This window comes from Siphateles boraxobius, unplaced genomic scaffold, assembly GCF_051911475.1.
Source record: "Siphateles boraxobius isolate OS27281-9 unplaced genomic scaffold, OSU_SipBor_1 19, whole genome shotgun sequence".
Taxonomy (NCBI): Eukaryota; Metazoa; Chordata; class Actinopteri; order Cypriniformes; family Leuciscidae; genus Siphateles; species Siphateles boraxobius.
In genome coordinates, this window is record NW_027508799.1 from 3398829 (window position 1) to 3417427 (window position 18599).

Below are 18599 nucleotides of genomic sequence, written 5' to 3' on the forward strand. Positions count from 1 at the left end.
TAAATTAGGATACTTATAGCTTTTTAAAATGTACTTCAGAAAAAAACACATTACTGGTGTGCATCTTGAGACAAAACAATGGCACTGAAATATTTTAAGATATGTCAGTGCAAGTCGCTTTCAGTTAAGACAGGTTTAACATGGACTTAAGCCTTTTCTGTGAAACCGGGAAAGGGAAGGGAAGGTTTGCATGACAGTTTTGCTGACACATAAACAGGAATATCTCAGTACACGTAACTCAGAGAAAGAGTAAACATTGTTCATTTACATATTACCAACATTGTAACAATAGCGGGTTGAAAATCTGCAAACTTGCCCTTTAGAAATGTTGAAGGATAGCATAAATTTGTCTGTTTAGCTGAACATGACTTTAAACTCATGACTTGTATTATCTTATGGACTTTACTTTGTTGCCAGAAGATGCTCTCCAGTGAGTAGCAGTCGCCTCTGGCTGATTAAAGGATATTTTGCCATTGTAACCTTGAACATGCATTTTCTGTAAAGCTTCTTTTTAACGATTTGTATTGTAAAAAGCACTATATGGTTTTACTATGGTAAAACTACCAACCATGTTATTTTTCTTCAAAACCATGGTTCAACTAGTAATATTGCTGTAATAATTGCTGTAAAATTATGGTAATCATGACTATAACCATAGGTTTTTAAACCTTGGTTGTTGTGAAACCATTGTTCATTTTGTTAGCTATGATTTTACTGCAAATGCTGTAAGGTCCGCTAGAATAACGATGAGCAAAACGCCAGTGATCCGCCGGCGGCGTCCGCCAGTGGGCCGCCGACTTTGCCACCGGTGGTCCACCACTGGACCGCTGGACTCATGTTAGCTGGGTCTCTCTCTGTCTCTGTCACTCACACACAATCTCTCTCTCTCACACATACAAATCATAAATGTTTCTCGAGCATAAAATCATCATATTAGAACGATTTCTGAAGGATCATGTGACAGTGAATACTGGAGTAATGATGCTGAAAATTCAGCTTTAATCACAGGAATAAACATACTCTCTGCTGCCCATAGCAGTCGTGTGTGTGTGTGTGTGTGTGTGTGTGTGTGTGTGTGTGTGTGTGTGTGTGTGTGTGTGTGTGTGTGTGTGTGCTCTTAAAGTAAAGGCATGTCATGCATGTCAGCATCACTAACATCATTCAATTCTGTCATCATTTAGGAGTGAGCGAGGCACAAACTAACGCACGGCTAGTTGTAACACACATGGTTAAAACTTTCCACACATGCCAGCATGACGAAACTTCGTGGATTTACTGGCTGCCATATCAACACTATATAGAGAAAAATTGCGCGAAAATTAAAAAAAAATCTTTGGAAGATATCACTGAACATTTATGTAATCTACATTTCTTAAGTTTTCATTTCAGTTTTTTTTTGTGTGTTTATTTAAAATTAGACTAATCTGATATACGTTTTATCTCCAATATGTTATTTAACAGTTGATATGGTTCTTTAATGCTTCGCTAACCAGCAGAAGACACTTGCCGGGTTTAAACCCCAGTTGTGCAGGCGGGGCATGTTGTCACACTGCGTTACAATGAGCCCCTATTGGAACTATGATATTCTATTCTATACTTTTATGAATTCTATTGAGAAACCATGAGAAAAATTTGAATACAGACTGAGTCAATGTTCAGAAATGTTTAATTATTATTATGTTGTGAACTATCCTGTACAGCTGTGTTTTATGGTTTGTTTGTCAAACTCAAAATTCGTTTATTTGTAATTATTAAAAAAATGCCATTATTTTACATGAAAAAGGTAATAATTGTATTTTATTGACAATATATTTTAGTTTGTCTTTTGTGTTTGTTTTTATTAGATAACATTTTAATCTGTCATATGGTCATGTTATAATGTACGTGGGGCATGTTGTCACATTTCACTTCCATTCGTTCAAGGTAATTCAAGAAAAAAGTATTCACTGTATTATAGTACGGTGGCCAGTAGTGCACAACACAACGAAATTTAAAAAGCAAACATAAATTAACAACACAACGAAATTAATCTACAACACAACGAAATTAAGCCACCCCACAACGAAATTAATCCACAACACAACGAAATTAATCCACAACACAACGAAATTAATCTACAACACAACGAAATTAAGCCACAACACAACAGAAAATGTACAACACAACGGAAATAAGCCACAGCACAACTAAATAAAACCCACAACGAAATTAATCCACAACACAACGGAAATGCTGCCGACCACCAGAGGGCTCTCGGAGCGCAATAAAGTTAGTTTTCATTGCCATTGTTCTATAGTGTCAGCAGTCTAAAAAATAGAGTTGGGGTACTCGAATTCGGACTCGAGTCCAATTTTGTACGAACTCGGACTTGTAACACACTCGATGAATTTGTACTCGGACTTGACACGGACTCGGACATTTTAGACTCGGAAAAATGTCAGTGTCCAGTCGAGTCCGGGCACCGGAGGACACAATATTATTCGAAAACGAAACGAAACAACTTGTGTTGTTTCCGCGTTGAGCATTAACCAATCACAGACAAGTATATTAAGCGCATGAACACAGTGGCAAATATAGCCAATATTTATAAATATAAATATATAAATATATAGGCATTTTAGAGTCAACATGTAGAGAATTCGCTTAAAATGTATGTTCAGAATCAGCACGAGCTTTATCCTTTCACAAATCCCCTCATAAACAAAGTCTAGACGCGATATAAATGAGAGATTCACTGTGCAGTGTGGACAACTTCAGTGTTTATGACGAGAGTTTTAGGGAGTGCAGAACGCGGTAAAGTAAATGATGGCTTAAAGGGAGCGCTATTGACAATCTAAATAATATTTTTGTTTTTCGTGCTTCTAGAGGACCAGTGGTTACGTTCACACTGTAAATTATAAAGAGTGATACATGCATTTAAATGTGGGAGTGAATCTGCTACATTTTAGTCCTGTGAGTCTTGAAATTGCGATGATTGACATAGTAACCATAGCAACATGAGAAAGTGAAAACCATAGCAACATTTTGGTGTCTAATAATTTTATGATTTTTGTTACATTTACACTTTAGTCATATGTTTACATACACCTTTCAGAATCTCCAAAATGCAATTTTTATTAATTTATTAATATAAGAATCATAAAAACATTGTTTCTGTTTAGTACTGCACTGAAAAACTTTTTTACATAACAGATGTTTAATAGCCTAGTCCACAAGACAAAATACAAACACAAAATGCAAGACAAATTACTTGATTGTATGATCAACAACTGTTTTTTTTTGTTTGTTTGTTTGTTTGTTTTGTTTAGTTTTTTTGTAATGGTTGTTCATGAGGAAAAATCCTCCAGCTCCTACACATTCTTTGCTTTTCCAGCATCTTCTGCATATTTGACTCCTTACTAGCAGTGACTATGATTGTGAGATCCATCTTTACGCACTGGTGACAACAGAGGGACTCATAAACAACTATAACAAACCCTGCAAACATTTAGTGACGCTCAAGAAGTCTGTTAAGGATGGAACTGGATGTAAATTGTTCTTATTTTGTTGAAAAATTATATTAATTTAGTTCTGCCCTTCAGAGGCTAAAAAAGATATAAGCATGTAAAACAAGAAAAATTTAAACATCATCTTGCTCAAAAGTTTACCCCTGGCTCTTAATGCATCGTGTTGCATTCTTGAGCATTACCTTGCAGATTCTGAAAGATGTAGAATAGGTAAACGTATGACTTTGACTATACATTGCAATCATTTTGTAAGGTTTAAAATATTAATTTAAGAGCTCAGTGTTGAGACCTTTTGCCGGAATTTGATTGACAGCCGATCTGACCAATCATAATGCAGTTACCCGCCATTTTTGTCCGACAAACAAACCAAACCAAGTTAGTAGATTAAAGTCAGTGGACTTTAACTTGAAAAAAGGTGTGTATTGATTTCTTTTTGCAGTTCTGATTTTCATTCATGTTTAATTTGTGCTATAACTAGAAGAGATTATCAGTTCATGTGCTGCTTGAACTGAGGCCTACACATTAAAGCACCACAAAACAGTATTTATTGTTTGAATTTCATAATAATTATAAAAAATTGAAAGATGAGACTTTATGTCATACCAAAAGTAGGCTGCTCTGTCTTGTATGTTGGTGCATTGTCAGTGTCCTCTTTGCTCCGCAATATATTTTTCACTGTGTGAGAACATGTGGAGTGAGAGCGGAACGGCTTGTCGGACGTAGCAACAGTAACTCATACCCCTTTTCCACCAAAAAAGAACTGGTTCGGAACTGGTGCTGGTTCAAAGTTGGTTCGGAGTTGGTTCAACTTGCGAACCTTCTCAGAACCTGTTTGTTCCCTTTCGTAGTCACTCCGAGTTACGTCGGATGGCGACGAATGGGGGTTTTGCCTAGAAAGCCAATCATCTTCGAGTATTGTAAAACGAGCCAAAGGCGATGAAATGCCATGGGTCTGCGGAATTTGCATAGCGTATCTCCGCCCCACCGCATGGGTATAAAATGAGGACGCCGGCAACATGCAGATATGTTTTCGCTTCGGAGCCAAGAGCTTTCTTCACTCCACAAGCCAAAATCCTGAGTTTCAGTGACATCATCTTCTATTCGAGACGAGCGAGCTCTATGGTGTTGGTGTGACGGCGGTACCCAGCGAGTTCACATTGCTTGCGATCTGTGGAGTGGTCTGCCAGTCTGTGTGTTTCTCCCTGGTCGCCTCAGCATCGCAGAGTTTTCCTCTCTAAAAGAGCTGCACGTGGCACGTCTTTTCAAAGATGTCTCACCCGTGTTCTTCTGGGTGCGGTCGATTTCTGTCTTCCTTTGATGGGCACAATCGCTGCTTTGTGTGTCTGGGCTAAGAGCACGCTAAAGCAGCGCTTGTGGATGACTCATGTTCTTTCTGTGGGAACATGACCATGGCAACACTGAGGTCGAGACTCAATGATCTCACTCGAGAGAGAGTCCCCTCATCCACACCCCGATCTACACCCTCCACGAGAGGTGGTACTTCGGGTGGTGGACAGGGTGATGGTGTGGAACAATCCGACGATGCGTCCTCAGACCACGCCCCCCTCTACAGTGTTGCAACCCGCGAGCGCCGCGGTGATTCTACCGGGTCTATCTTCTGATGTCCCCCGTGTTTCATTCGGCGCTCCAGAGGAGGATGCGATGTCGATCGCGGCATCACAAGGCGGGCAGGAGTCCTCGGGAAGCGACCTTACCGCTGGGTTGCCTCCTTCCGGAGTGCCAGCGTTGCCCGTGTCAGATCCCGAGCTGACGGCCATGCTTTCCCGGGCCGCCGCGAGCATCGGGCTGGAGTGGAACCCTCCGCCCTGCCCTCAGCGCTCGCGGTTGGATGATTGGTTTTTGGGTGCGGCTGCGGCCTCACGCCCGTAGCCAACCCCAATACCATTCTTCCCGGAGGTGCATGAGGAATTGTCGAAGTCATGGAAGGCTCCCTTGACCTCCCGTGCATGGGGCGGTCGCCCATGGGTACACTGGGGTTCCCCCGGTTGAACGCTCTGTTGCGATGCAACTGTGTCCTCAGAGTGCTTCATATCGTGGTAATCCTAAGCACCCGTCCAAGGCCTGTAGATTTTCGTCTACTCTGGTGGCGAGATCTCAAAGAGCTGCAGGACAGGCGGCCGCCGCTCTGCATGCGATGAGCACCTTGCAGGTCTACCAGGCCCAGCTGCTCAGAGACATGCAGGAGGGCGGGACTGACCCCGGGCTCTTTGATGAGCTGCGTGCCGCCACTGACCTCGCTCTCCGAGCGACGAAAGAGGCCGCACGCTCCCTGGGTCAGGTGATGGCCACCTCTGTGGTCCAGGAGTGTCACTTGTGGCTGAACCTGGCTGATATGCGGGACGCTGAGCGGAATCGCCTGCTCCACGCCCCCATATCCCAGGCCGGCCTCTTCGGCGGAGCGGTTGAGGACTTTGCCCAGCAGTTCTCGACCGCACAGAAGCAGTCTGAGGCGATTAAACACATTAACATATTATGCTGCCTTCACCCTGCCGTCGGTTCAGACGCCTCAGCCTGCTCGCCGCCGAGGGCACCTTCCCGCAGCTCCCGCCCCTCCCGCACGGCCCCAGCAGCAGCCTTCACCCGAGCCGCGTTGTGGAGGACGCCGCAGGAAAGCGCCTCAGCCCTCTCCAGCCCCGCGCCCCACTAAACGCCAGGCTAAGCGGCGCTCCTGAGACAGGCTGCTCAGTGATGGCCTCGGTTTTTTCCCAGGAGGCGGTTGCAGGCCCCCTCCTTCCCCCGGTGGAGGGCCGGAGGAGAATCTTTTGTTCTCCACTTCCCGCTGCTCACCCATGGGTGGGCAGTACCCTATTGTGGTTAATGAAAGAACCGACACTCCCATCACTGAGCACACAGAGCCGGGGGACAGTGTGCGACGCCCCCCGGGCCTCGCCGCTCTACCGTCTCCGGACCTCACCACTCTCGTCCCCCTCTGTCGCCAGACCCCTGGCAGAGCAAACCCCCGTGGAACGCTGGTCCTTCCCTGGTCGAACACTCTCGAGTTCAGCTTTGCGAACACAGAGACCTAGTGCTCCGGCACCTAGCCCGTCTGGGCCTTCGGGTCAACTGGGAGAAGAGCAAACTTTGCCCCGTGCAGAGGATCTCTTTTCTCGGTATGGAGATCGACTCGGTCGCCATGTCCGTGCAGCTTACGAGCGAGCGCGCACACTCACTGCTCACTTGTCTTCGACAGTTCGAGGGCAAGAGTGCAGTCCCACTGAAATTGTTTCGGAGGCTCTTAGGGCATATGGCATCTGCAGCCACGGCTACGCCGCTCGGATTGCTTCATATGAGACCGCTTCAGCTGTGGCTTCGCGATCGAGTCCCGAGGTGGGCATGGCACCACGGCACGTTCCGAGTCCCAGTGACTCTGACCTGCAGTCAGACCTTCAGCCCATGGAGGAACTTCAGTTTTCTACGGGCCGGAGTTCCCCTAGAACGAGTTTCCAGGCATGTTGTTGTCTCCACAGATGCCTCGTCCACGGGTGCAATGGGCATGCTTTCTGCATGTCAATTGGCTCGAGTTGCTGGCAGTACGCCTTGCCCTGCACCGTTTTCGCACGTTGCTCGAGGGTCAACACGTACTAGTCAGTTCAGACAATACCGCGACTGTAGCGTACATCAACCGTCAGGGTGGTCTACGCTCCCGCCGTATGTCGCAACTCGCACGCCACCTCCTCTTATGGAGTCAGAAGCACCTGAGGTCCCTTCTTGCTGTTTACATTCCGGGAGATCGGAACTTTGCAGCCGACAAGCTGTCACGGTTTCAGCCCATCTCCGGCGAATGGCGACTCCATCCCCAGTCGGTCCAGCTGATTTGGGACCAGTTCGGGGACGCACAGGTAGACCTGTTTGCCTCCCACGACTCATCCCATTGCGCCCTGTATTACTCCCTGACCGACGGCACGCTCGGCACGGATGCACTGGCATACAGCTGGCCGCGGGGCCTACGCAAATATGCGTTTCCCCCAGTGAGCCTTCTCGCACGGACCCTGTGCAAGATCAAGGAGGACGAGGAGCAGGTCATTCTGGTTGCGCCGTACTGGCCCACCCGGACCTGGTTCTCCGAACTAGTACTCCTCGCGACAGCACCTCCATGGCCAATTCCTCTGAGGAAGGATCTCCTTTCTCAGAGACGGGGCACCCTCTGGCACCCTCGACCCGATCTTTGGAGACTCCACGTGTGGCTCCTGGACGGGACGAGGCAGGTTTGAGTACCCTGCCACCTGTGGTGGCGGCTACCATCACTTCCGCTAGAGCGTTGTCCACGAGACATGCCTATGCGTTGAAGTGGAACCTCTTCGTCAACTTGTGCTCTTCTCTCCGAGAAGACCCCCGGAGATGCTCGATCAGCGTTGTGCTTTCCTTCCTTCAACATGGGTTGGAGCGAAGGCTGTCTCCCTCCACCCTGAAGGTCTATGTTGCTGCTATTGCCGCACACTATGACCTCATCGAAGGTAAGTCCGTAGAGAAGCACGACCTGGTCATCAGGTTCCTGAGAGGAGCGAGGAGACTAAATCCTCCTCGCCCTCCTCTCGTTCCCTCTTGGGACCTCTCAGTGGTGTTAAATGCCCTGCAGCGGGCTCCCTTTGAGCCTCTGCAATCAGTGGAGCTTAAGTTCCTGTCGATGAAGACAGCGCTCCTGGTTGCATTGGCTTCCATCAAGAGGGTAGGGGACCTGCATGCATTCTCTGTTGACGAAGCATGCCTGGAATTCGGGCCGGGTTACTCTCACGTTATCCTGAGACCCCGGCCTGGATATGTGCACAAGGTTCCCACCACTCCCTTCCGGGACCAGGTGGTGAACCTGCAAGCGCTGCCCCTGGAGGAGGCAGACCCAGCCTTGGCACTGCTCTGTCCAGTATGCGCAGTCCGTGCTTATGTAGACAGGACGCAGTGTTTCAGGACCTCAGACCAGCTCTTTGTCTGTTATGGTGAGAAGCTGAAGGGAAAGGCTCGCTCCAAGCAGAGGTTGTCTCACTGGATAGTGGACACCATTGCTTTGGCATACCAGCAGCAAGGTCGACCGTGCCCCCTTGGTGTGACAGCGCACTCCACCCGGAGTGTGGCTTCCTCTTGGGCTCTAGCGCATGGCGCCTCGCTGGCAGACATCTGCAGAGCTGCAGGCTGGGCGACACCTAACACATTCGCCAGATTTTATAATCTCCGAGTGGAGCCTGTGTCCTCTCGTGTTCTCGCTTCAGTCAGCTAGTACTGGCCCCGCTAAGGTGTCTTCGCTTGATACGTGCAATATTTTTCCTCAGGTGAGCCTTCCTCTCTGAAGCCCTGAGTTCCTCCAGCACTGTTGACGCTGACGTGTCTATTGCCTGTGCGTCGGCTAGATGCCTCCGTGTGCATGGTTCCTCCCTGAGTAACCCCCAAATGTGTATTTCCACTGTAAGCCTCCTTGAGCATGTGTCTTTCCCTTGGCAAGCCACCTTGCCACCCCTGGGGTTGAAATATTCCACCTGCGGCTGGACACCCCAGTGTTCTCCATATGCATCCTTCGGGTCATATGTGTATTCTCTAAGTCCCCCCCGTTTGGGCTGGCAATATTTTGCATATTTCCTCTAAACTATGGAATATGCCCCCCAGTGTACCTTGGTATTCCTGTGTTAAATAGGAGTCCTTGCTAGTCTTACGACAGGGATCTCAGATTTACGCAGGGCACTAGAAGACAGCTGTGAAGGTGGCGTCGTCGTCGTCCGACGTAACTCAGAGCGACTACGAAAGGGAACGTCTCGGTTACGTATGTAACCCTCGTTCCCTGAGTAGGGAACGGAGACGTTACGTCTCCCTGCCACTTCCGCTGTACCGCTGGGTAGACGCCTGAGTTCAGTCTCGGCTCCTCAGCAAAGACATATCTGCATGTTGCCGGCGTCCTACTTTTATACCCACGCGGTGGGGCGGAGATACGCTATGCAAATTCCGCAGACCCATGGCATTTCATCGCCATTCACTCGTTTTACAATACTCGAAGATGATTGGCTTTCTAGGCAAAACCCCCATTCGTCGTCATCCGACGTAACGTCTCCGTTCCCTACTCAGGGAATGAGGGTTACATATGTAACCGAGATGTTTTTCCACCGACTAGAGCACCCAGCGAACGACGTTGTTACGTCACTGTGTACGTCGCCATACGTCCTAGCTAGAAACGCTTGCAAGTACATTACTTTGGGATTATCTCTAACTCGTGTACCAAGAATGCTTTAAAAACAATTGAAATATGTAAATCTTTTAATCTTTTCCTTTGATATGTAATCTTTTCTTATTAGTTATGTGCCCCTGTCTTGTGTCTTTTTTTTCTTTCCGTTTATTTGTTGTATTGTGACTGTTTTCTTCTTTGTTTACATAATGTTTTCAATAAAAAAATAAAATTAAAAAAAGCTAGAAACGCTTGCGCCAACTTCAAGCATAACAATTACAATGGCGGACTACATCGTGTTTCTGCAACTGTTTCTCCTGGCTTTGCGGTCAGAAAAGATATTTAGAACACATCTAAACCCGCCCCCAGCCCCCAACATAAGCATGGCGTGGTAAAAGAACGGTTCTAGTCCAGCAAAGAGTTGGTGCCGCTTTGGAACCAGTTTTCCTGGCCGAGAACCGGTTCGTTGGCTGTCGAAACACAAAGAACTGGTTCGCGAGTAGGCACCGGCTGCGAACCGGCTCTCAAAATGCTTTGGTGGAAAAGGGGTATAAGAGGGGCAGGTCTTTGTGAAAGGTAAATTTCAAATCATTTAAATATTTGTGGACTCGGCCGGACTCGACTCGGATTCGGATGTTAAGGACTTGGACTCAAGTCCGACTCGGCCTTCTTTGGACTCGGACTTGGACTTGGACTCGATTGTTAAGGACTTGGACTCGACAAAGGTGAACTCGGACCCAACACTACTAAAAAATATATCAACACTATGATTAGTTTCATCAGGATGTAGCTAACCATTGTATATCAATATTTATTAATTCAAAATCACCTACGTGCATTATAGCAGCATATTTATACTCTAGAATGCTTTGGCCCGCTTCCACAGTGGATCTTCACTGTCACACGATCCTTCAGAAATCATTATGATTATTTGATGCTCAAGAAACATTTATGATTATTATCATGGTTGAAAACAGTTGTGCTGCTACTTCATTTTTGTGTGGAAACTTTGATCAATTTTATTATGAAAAGTGTTAGGAGGGCTATTTGCATAGGCGTCGATTTCGGCGGGGACACGTCTCCACCAGATTTCGTCATGAGTCATTTTGTACCCACAACTTTTTTTTTTTTTAAAAGACAGATAGAGAGAGGCACTCAGATCAGCCACTCTAAAAATTAGCTCCTGAAAAATTATAAAAGATTAGGCCAAAAAAGTGAGACAGAGAGCGAGATAACGACAACAAAAAAGAACAAACAACAGAGGAACAACTTGGATTCGGGTAAAGACTGATTTTTCTTACTAGAAAATAAATTTTAAAGAACAGATAAACTTTCACCATTTTATTTAAACTGAAATGCTTGCTTCAGTGAATAGTTCTACATTTATTTTAAACTTTTTGTGTGAGGTTTTATTTTATATTCTTTTATAGGACAGATAAACTTCCACCATTTTTTCTTATCACTTTCACAGCTGCCCTTGATAAAGCTCAGGGATATTTAGGGGATGCGGTGACCAAAACACCAACTTCAAACAATCAAACTAACTGTCACCATCAAAGCCAATACATCTCAAACTAACTGTCACACTTTTTCTTGATCAAACTAACTGTCACATCACTTTGTAACTGTAACATCAAAGCTTATGTTAACATCAAAACCCAATACCTCCCCTTTCTTGATCAAATGAACTTCAAACGATCAAACTAACTCTCACCATCCATCATTTTGACAGAAGCTGTAACCGCAAGGGGCGGAACTAGGTCAAAGGTAACCATCCATCATTTTGACAGAAAGTGTAACCGGAAGGGGCGGAAACTAGGTCAAAGGTAACAGGAAGGGGTGGAACTAGGTCAAAGGTAACAGGAAGGGGAGGAACTGGAAGGGGCGGAGGAAGATCACAGGAAAGCCACGCCCACCTGTCAATCAATCATTTTGACAGGTGGTGTCTGATATGAACTACTAAGGTCAGACAGTCCCATGGATTTCAACCTTTCACATTTGCAGATGTCAACTGGGCCCCGCTGTCAGACAAACCCATGGGGCAACTGACAAGGAGAGGATTGACTGCATCCACAAAAAACAAAAAACTCTCACATTCAGGATCCTTTGATGTTGGGCCAGTCACAGCACTCCAGAAACCCTCATACTGCTTAAAATGTTGCAGGATATGTTTGATGACATTAGTTCCAATTATGAGTTTGTCATTTTGGCCTGGAACCACTAGAGTAGGTACAATCATTTTCAAATCATAAACTTCCATAGTCATAACAAGGGTTGAAAACTGATTTAGGCTTGACACGCAATCCGCCACAGGCCACAAGGACTACATCAGTGCTCAGCTCACTGCTTCCGTCAACTACTCCTGCTTCTCATAGCTTCATTTCAGCATTGTCAATTAAGGTGCATGCCATCGCTCCGCTATCCATCATGGCTCCCAATATCACTTGTTCTTCGATTCTCACAGGTGTGTAAAAGAGGCTATTGTGTCCCCCAACTGATACACAATATTTAGTTAATCAATAGTGTTCTCAATCAATTGGCATACACATTTACACTCAGTAACAACTTGGAAGTTGCAAGAATGACCCGCACTGCCTCCCTCCAAATACAAGTCCTCAAGTTTCCCTCCATATCGTCTCAGACAGAAGGACGTTTTGGACAATCACGTTTTGCATGACCGGGTGAGAAGCATTCAAAACACAACTTATCTGTCATGCAGTGAGTCACTGTGGTCTGCTTGCTGTTACCGCATACCTGACAGGTATTTCTGTAAAGTGGTCTTACAACCCCATCAGGCATATGCTGCCAGGGCTGCAGCAACAGGGATGGTGTCTGAGGAATACATCAACATGTATCAATACACCTGGGGCCTATACCATGAAGCCGGTTTAGGTGGCTAGCCAGGTATGTTTCAGTTTAGTTTACGTCAACACTGGGTTTCAGCAGTGTTCATCGCCATCGCTCCACTACTAACCTGGTCCGGGGAAGGTTATGTTCCAGGTAAGAGGATGCAAACCAAACTTGTACCAATCAGCTGTGAGCAAAGTGACACACATCTGATGCGATATAGTCACCTGTTTCTACTCCAATTTAAAGGTCAATACATAGCAAATGATTTTTAAAGACAAAATCGTCTGGCTTTTAGTAATGCTTATTTAGAATAATAATTTTGTATGATTAAGATATTATTGATGTAATTATTATACACTTTATCGATCACACGTACAATTTTAGTTTCTCAATTATTATTATGGACAGTTTAAATGAATAAACATATAAAGGTCAAATAAAGATGTAAAAACGGCACTTTCTAGTTATATCTCATATATTTATTAATACCATGTCCACACAGACGCGTTTCAGCCTAAACTATCATCAGTGTGTGGTGTGAAACACCAAAGGGATTGCTTTTAAACATCACAGGTGAACCTCATTATTCATCAAATCATCTGCACCGTCAGGTGCATCAGGTTACCAACATTGTAGACACACACTAGAAATAATACAACAAAACAGGCCATAGATAATGCTCACATGTAACCCTTATGAACAATTACCAAAAAGTAAAAAAAAGAAAAACAAGAAAATAATAATAAAATGAAAATAAACACAAATTTAAACATTAGAATTAAATGGATTAAATTATTTTCAGATCAAATAGTTCGACAAGAAACAATTTAAAGCCAATTCTTCATTTAAACCATTGGGGTATACCGTTTGAAGCGTATAAATCCAAAAAGCCTCTCATTGAAGGAGATGGTGCTCCCTATCTCCACCCCATTGGAGTGATTTAACTAACTCGATGCCTTGAAATTCCAAAGTACAAATATCATGCCCAAATTCATTAAAATGTCTAGCCACAGGTGACTAAGGGGGCTTTTACACTGGGCTTGTTTGCTGCGGTCCGAGCCCAGGCGCGATTGTTCCCGGCGCCCCCAGTAGCGTTGGTCTGGTGGTTTCACACTCAACTTGATTCTATCGAACTCTGGTGCGTTTGCGTGCATCTTACGTCATTGCAAACGTGCACGGCGCATGATAGAAAACACGACGCAGGTCAATATATTGTGTTTTTTATTAATTTGGTGCTATTATGTAGGGCTGCAACTAACGATTATTTTAATAATCGATTAATCTGTCGATTATTTTTTCGATTAATCGATTAATCGGATTAAAAAAAACAGAAGGAAAAAAAGCATTAATTTCCAACCCTTTATTCAAAAACAGAACTGACAGTGCAAATTCACAGTGCGAAAGTGCACAAACAGGTCACTCCTTGAACATCCCTGAGCTGTTAAAGTAATAATAATAATAAAAAATGGACTAACACAAAAAACATACACATGTATGCTTTACATCTGCCAAATATATAGGCTTTTTTAAAATAGTGAACAAAAAGATGTATATTTTTGTAAAAAGGGACCTGAGCTGTTAGAACAATAAATAATTTGATTTTAAAATGATTTGTTTGAACGTCAGAACTTGCTCTCTACACTACACTCACAGACGCACACACTCACAAAGTCTCACACTCACAGACGCACACAATCACAAACTCTCACACTCACAGACGCACACATTCACAAACTCTCACACTCACAGACGCACACACTCACAGACTCTCACACTCACAGACACACACACTCACAAACTCTAACACTCACAGACGCACACACTCACAAACTCACACTCACAGACGCACACACTCAAACTCTCACACTCACAGACTCTCACACTCACAGACGCACACACTCACAAACTCTCACACTCACAGACGCACACACTCACAGACTCTCACACTCACAGACGCACACACTCACAGACTCTCACACTCACAGACACACACACTCACAAACTCTTAACACTCACAGACGCACACACTCACAAACTCACACTCACAGACGCACACACTCAAACTCTCACACTCACAGACTCTCACACTCACAGATGCACACACTCACAAACTCTCACACTCACAGACGCACACACTCACAAACTCACACTCACAGACGCACACACTCACAAACTTGTGTGTTGTTTTGTTTTTTGTCAAATATGTTGTAATCTAACAAAATGTTTGACATTATTTGACAAGCACATGCACACAAAAGACAAGTCTCGTGCAGTCGGATAATAGGTAATAATAATAGCAACAATAATAATTACAACAGAAGATAATATCTCTAGTCTATCCTAATATTAATTATAAATACAATGTATATAAAATATATACAATGGATTGACTACCTCATATGGTGTGTAAGGCCTATTTTGCAGCTCATCCATTCGGAGCATATAGTGAAGTTTCTCGGAGTCATTTAGAATGAAAAATTCAGTGCTGCAAATTGTGGAAAAAATATTCCTCTTGTAGTGGTACTTGGGACAGACAAGAAAGTGTTTTCATCTTCTGTCTATCTGATTGAAATCACAGTCTGCTAATTCAGTGGTAAAAATTTAATTGGTTTTATTTATTGTTGTCCATTTATCGAACTTCCATGCCTCTTAATAATTACATTCCTATGTACCAATTTACCAATGCTCGGACACACTCGGTCTCTCTCGCGCGCAGACACACTCGGTATCTTTTGCACACTGTTGCTCGCGCGCTGACACACTCGGTCTCTCTCGCGCGCAAACACACTCGGTATCTTTTGCACACTGTCGCTCGCGCGCTGACACACTCGTTATCTCTCGCGCGCAGACACACTCGGTATCTTTCGCACACTGTTGCTCGCGCGCTGACACACCCGGTCTCTCTCGTGCGCAGCGTCCAGTCCGGCGCCTCATAGCTCTGCTCCGCGCTGAACACATTTTTTTATACTCAAACATCTCCGCGACTTATTGATAGTCGCGCGACACAACGAATCGATAATGAAATTCGTTGCCAACTATTTTAATAATCGATTTTAATCGATTTAATCGATTCGTTGTTGCAGCCCTACTATTATGCATAGCTGAGTAAACAACGCAGGTTAACTGTGTGTGTGTGTCGCATAAGCTGTCTTTCCGCTGCTTGCAAATGGACTCTTTTGAGGAGACAGTGGATTTCCATTAATTTGTTGCCCTGATTGCACGCACTATACGCGAATACACTGCAGACTCACTCTTGCTCGTATCCAGGGTAAATCTTCATCTCTTATGTATGTTTTATTTAACTAAATACATCATAATCGGCTAAAACGCATGAGCAGGATACTTTACTTCCTGAACAAGTGCGCACCCGAGTCCGTGTTGCTTTCACATACACGCGAACCGCAGCACGGTTCAGGAGGAACTGAACTCAGACCACCTCCTCCAGGTAGTCTCGGTTTCGGGACCCAATGCGCACCCAGGTCCACATGACAGCGTTCACATTAGCGATTTTTCATGCGAACCGTGCCCCGTTCCGAACTAAACTGCCAGTGTGAAAGCCCCCTTAATGTTGTGATTACGTATGTTACTTTTGTGTTCGTGTAATCTTGTTCTTAACTCTCTTTTTGTTTCACCAACATAACAAAGCCCACATGGGCACAAAAGTAACATACGTAATCACGACATTAAGTCACCTGTGGCTATACATTTTAATGAATTTGGGCATGATATTTGTACTTTGGAATTTCAAGGCATCGAGTTAGTTAAATCTCTCCAATGGGGTGGAGATAGGGAGCGCTATCTTCTTCAATGAGAGGCTTTTTGGATTTATACGCTTCAAACGGTATACCCCAATGGTTTAAATGAAGAATTGGCTTTAAATTGTTTCTTGTAAAACTATTTGATCTGAAATTAATTTAATCCATTTAATTATTATGTTTAAATTTGTGTTTATATTCATTTTATTATTATTTTCTTATTCTTGTTTTTCTTTTTGGTAATTGTTGTAATGTGAGCATTATCTATGGCCTATTTTGTTGTATTATTTCTAGTGTGTGTCTACAATGTTGGTAACCTGATGCACCTGACGGTGCAGATGATTTGATGACTAAATGGGGTTCACCTGTGATGATTAAAAGCAATCCCTTTGGTGTTTCACACCACACACTGATGATGGCTTAGGCTGAAACGTGTCTGTGTGGACATGGTATTAATAGATATATGAGAAATGACTAGAGAGTGCGGTTTTTTCATCTTTATTTGATCATTTTTTTTTATGACTTGCCCCCATAAACGGTTTGGGTGTTGAGCGCGCCTATTCTCAGCACTAAACATATAAAGGTAACATGACATTAATACGGTCACAATCACAACTAGTAAAAATGCCTTTTCAGATATAAATAAATATGTGTATTTTTTTAGTTAATGACTTAACAAAAAACACAACACTGCAATTTCTTTCCAGAATGAGTTTGCAAATTATGCTTCGATGTGTGATATGTTTTCATGCTGAAAACATGTGTAATTACTTTCTCCAGTGAAAGGTTTCCTTAAAGTAAGAAACAGTTGAGAAGCTTCTATCCAGTGTGAACCTCAAGTCTTTTTCTCACAATGATTGCATATGAAAGGCTTCTCTACAATGCAATCATATGATTCCTAAGGTGTTTCTGGTTTGTGAAAATCCTTCCACACTATAAAGCTGCTCTCCCTTGAGTAAATCTTCAAGTGGTACTTAAAGCCTGGTTCACACGGCAGGATAATTAGGCCGATTCTTCCGACAATCTTAAGTATGCTCCGATTATCGTAAAATAATCTGATCAGATATTCCTGCCATGTGTGGTGTGTTAAGAGTGCTCTCGTCTGCTCGGAAGGACGTCGGGACCGCTCTGATCTCAAATGGGGATATCCAACATGTTGGATATTTTTTTTGGCCTGATTTCTCCTCGTGTGTGGTGTCCCCCGGGGACAAACGAGCACGCAGCCTGTGGACTGTGGCGTGTAGCCAATCAGAAAGCGAGGTGACGAGGCGCAGAGGAAGCACCGGGCTCGCGTTGTCTCCACTTCTTTGACCATCGCCTTTTCTTTTGATAATGTTTTTTTTTTCGGTTAAAAACAATCTACAAACTATCGCCACTGCATCCTCTTCGTCTGCCCGCCATGATTGTTTACGTTCTGAAGTTACGTTTGATCTCGAGGGATTTTCCGTCTGACCTGGGAATGCTCGGGAGTCAAATCGGCTCGTGTGTGATGTGTTGATTTTTACCGTGTGGCTGCGCACCACACACGGTACGACCAAAACTGTTAGACCCGTGATTTTTTATCGCCGTGTGTGGGGTCCCTCAGGTTTGGAAAATCGGCCGACAATTTTAAAATCGTCCCGTGTGAACCAGGTTTTAGGTTTACTTTACATCTGAACTTCTATCCACTCTGACCACACATAAACAGCTTCCCTCTGGTGTGAATTCTCATGTGTCTGTTAACCCCTTAACTGTCCCTCCCTAGGGGTTAAGTAGGGCATAAATTACATACCCAAAATAAAAAAGTTGCTGCTCATAAGTCATTCTGAATAGACACATAACCAACATATATTTAGAAAGCCAACACTTGAGAATGTACAGTTCAAGACTCATAATGTTATTAATTTGGAGATATATAAGCTCAGAGTAATTCTAACATAACTAAAATATTAAGAATATATAATTGTATAAAAGTAATATTTGAATGTAGTATAACCACAATTAAAGTGAAACCACAAGTGTGGTCATGCTTTATTTAAAATCTGAGGATATCTCTAAAACCATGCATTTTATGAAGCATATTGTTTACACCCATTTGCAGTATATTGTCTAATGTCTCCTGGCGAGGTGAACTGCTTAATTACTGTTCTATTGTTCTCACTCAACGAACCTTTCACACCTCTGCTGAGAATGAGACTTAATATTCATTATTCTTTTTGTATCATTATTCAACACCACTTTTATCCCACTATACATAAATCAACCTGTTATCTTAAGTCTTTCTAGAAAACAAACAAAAAAATTATTCTTGGGACTTATGTGAATTATGGTAATAAATAGATCATA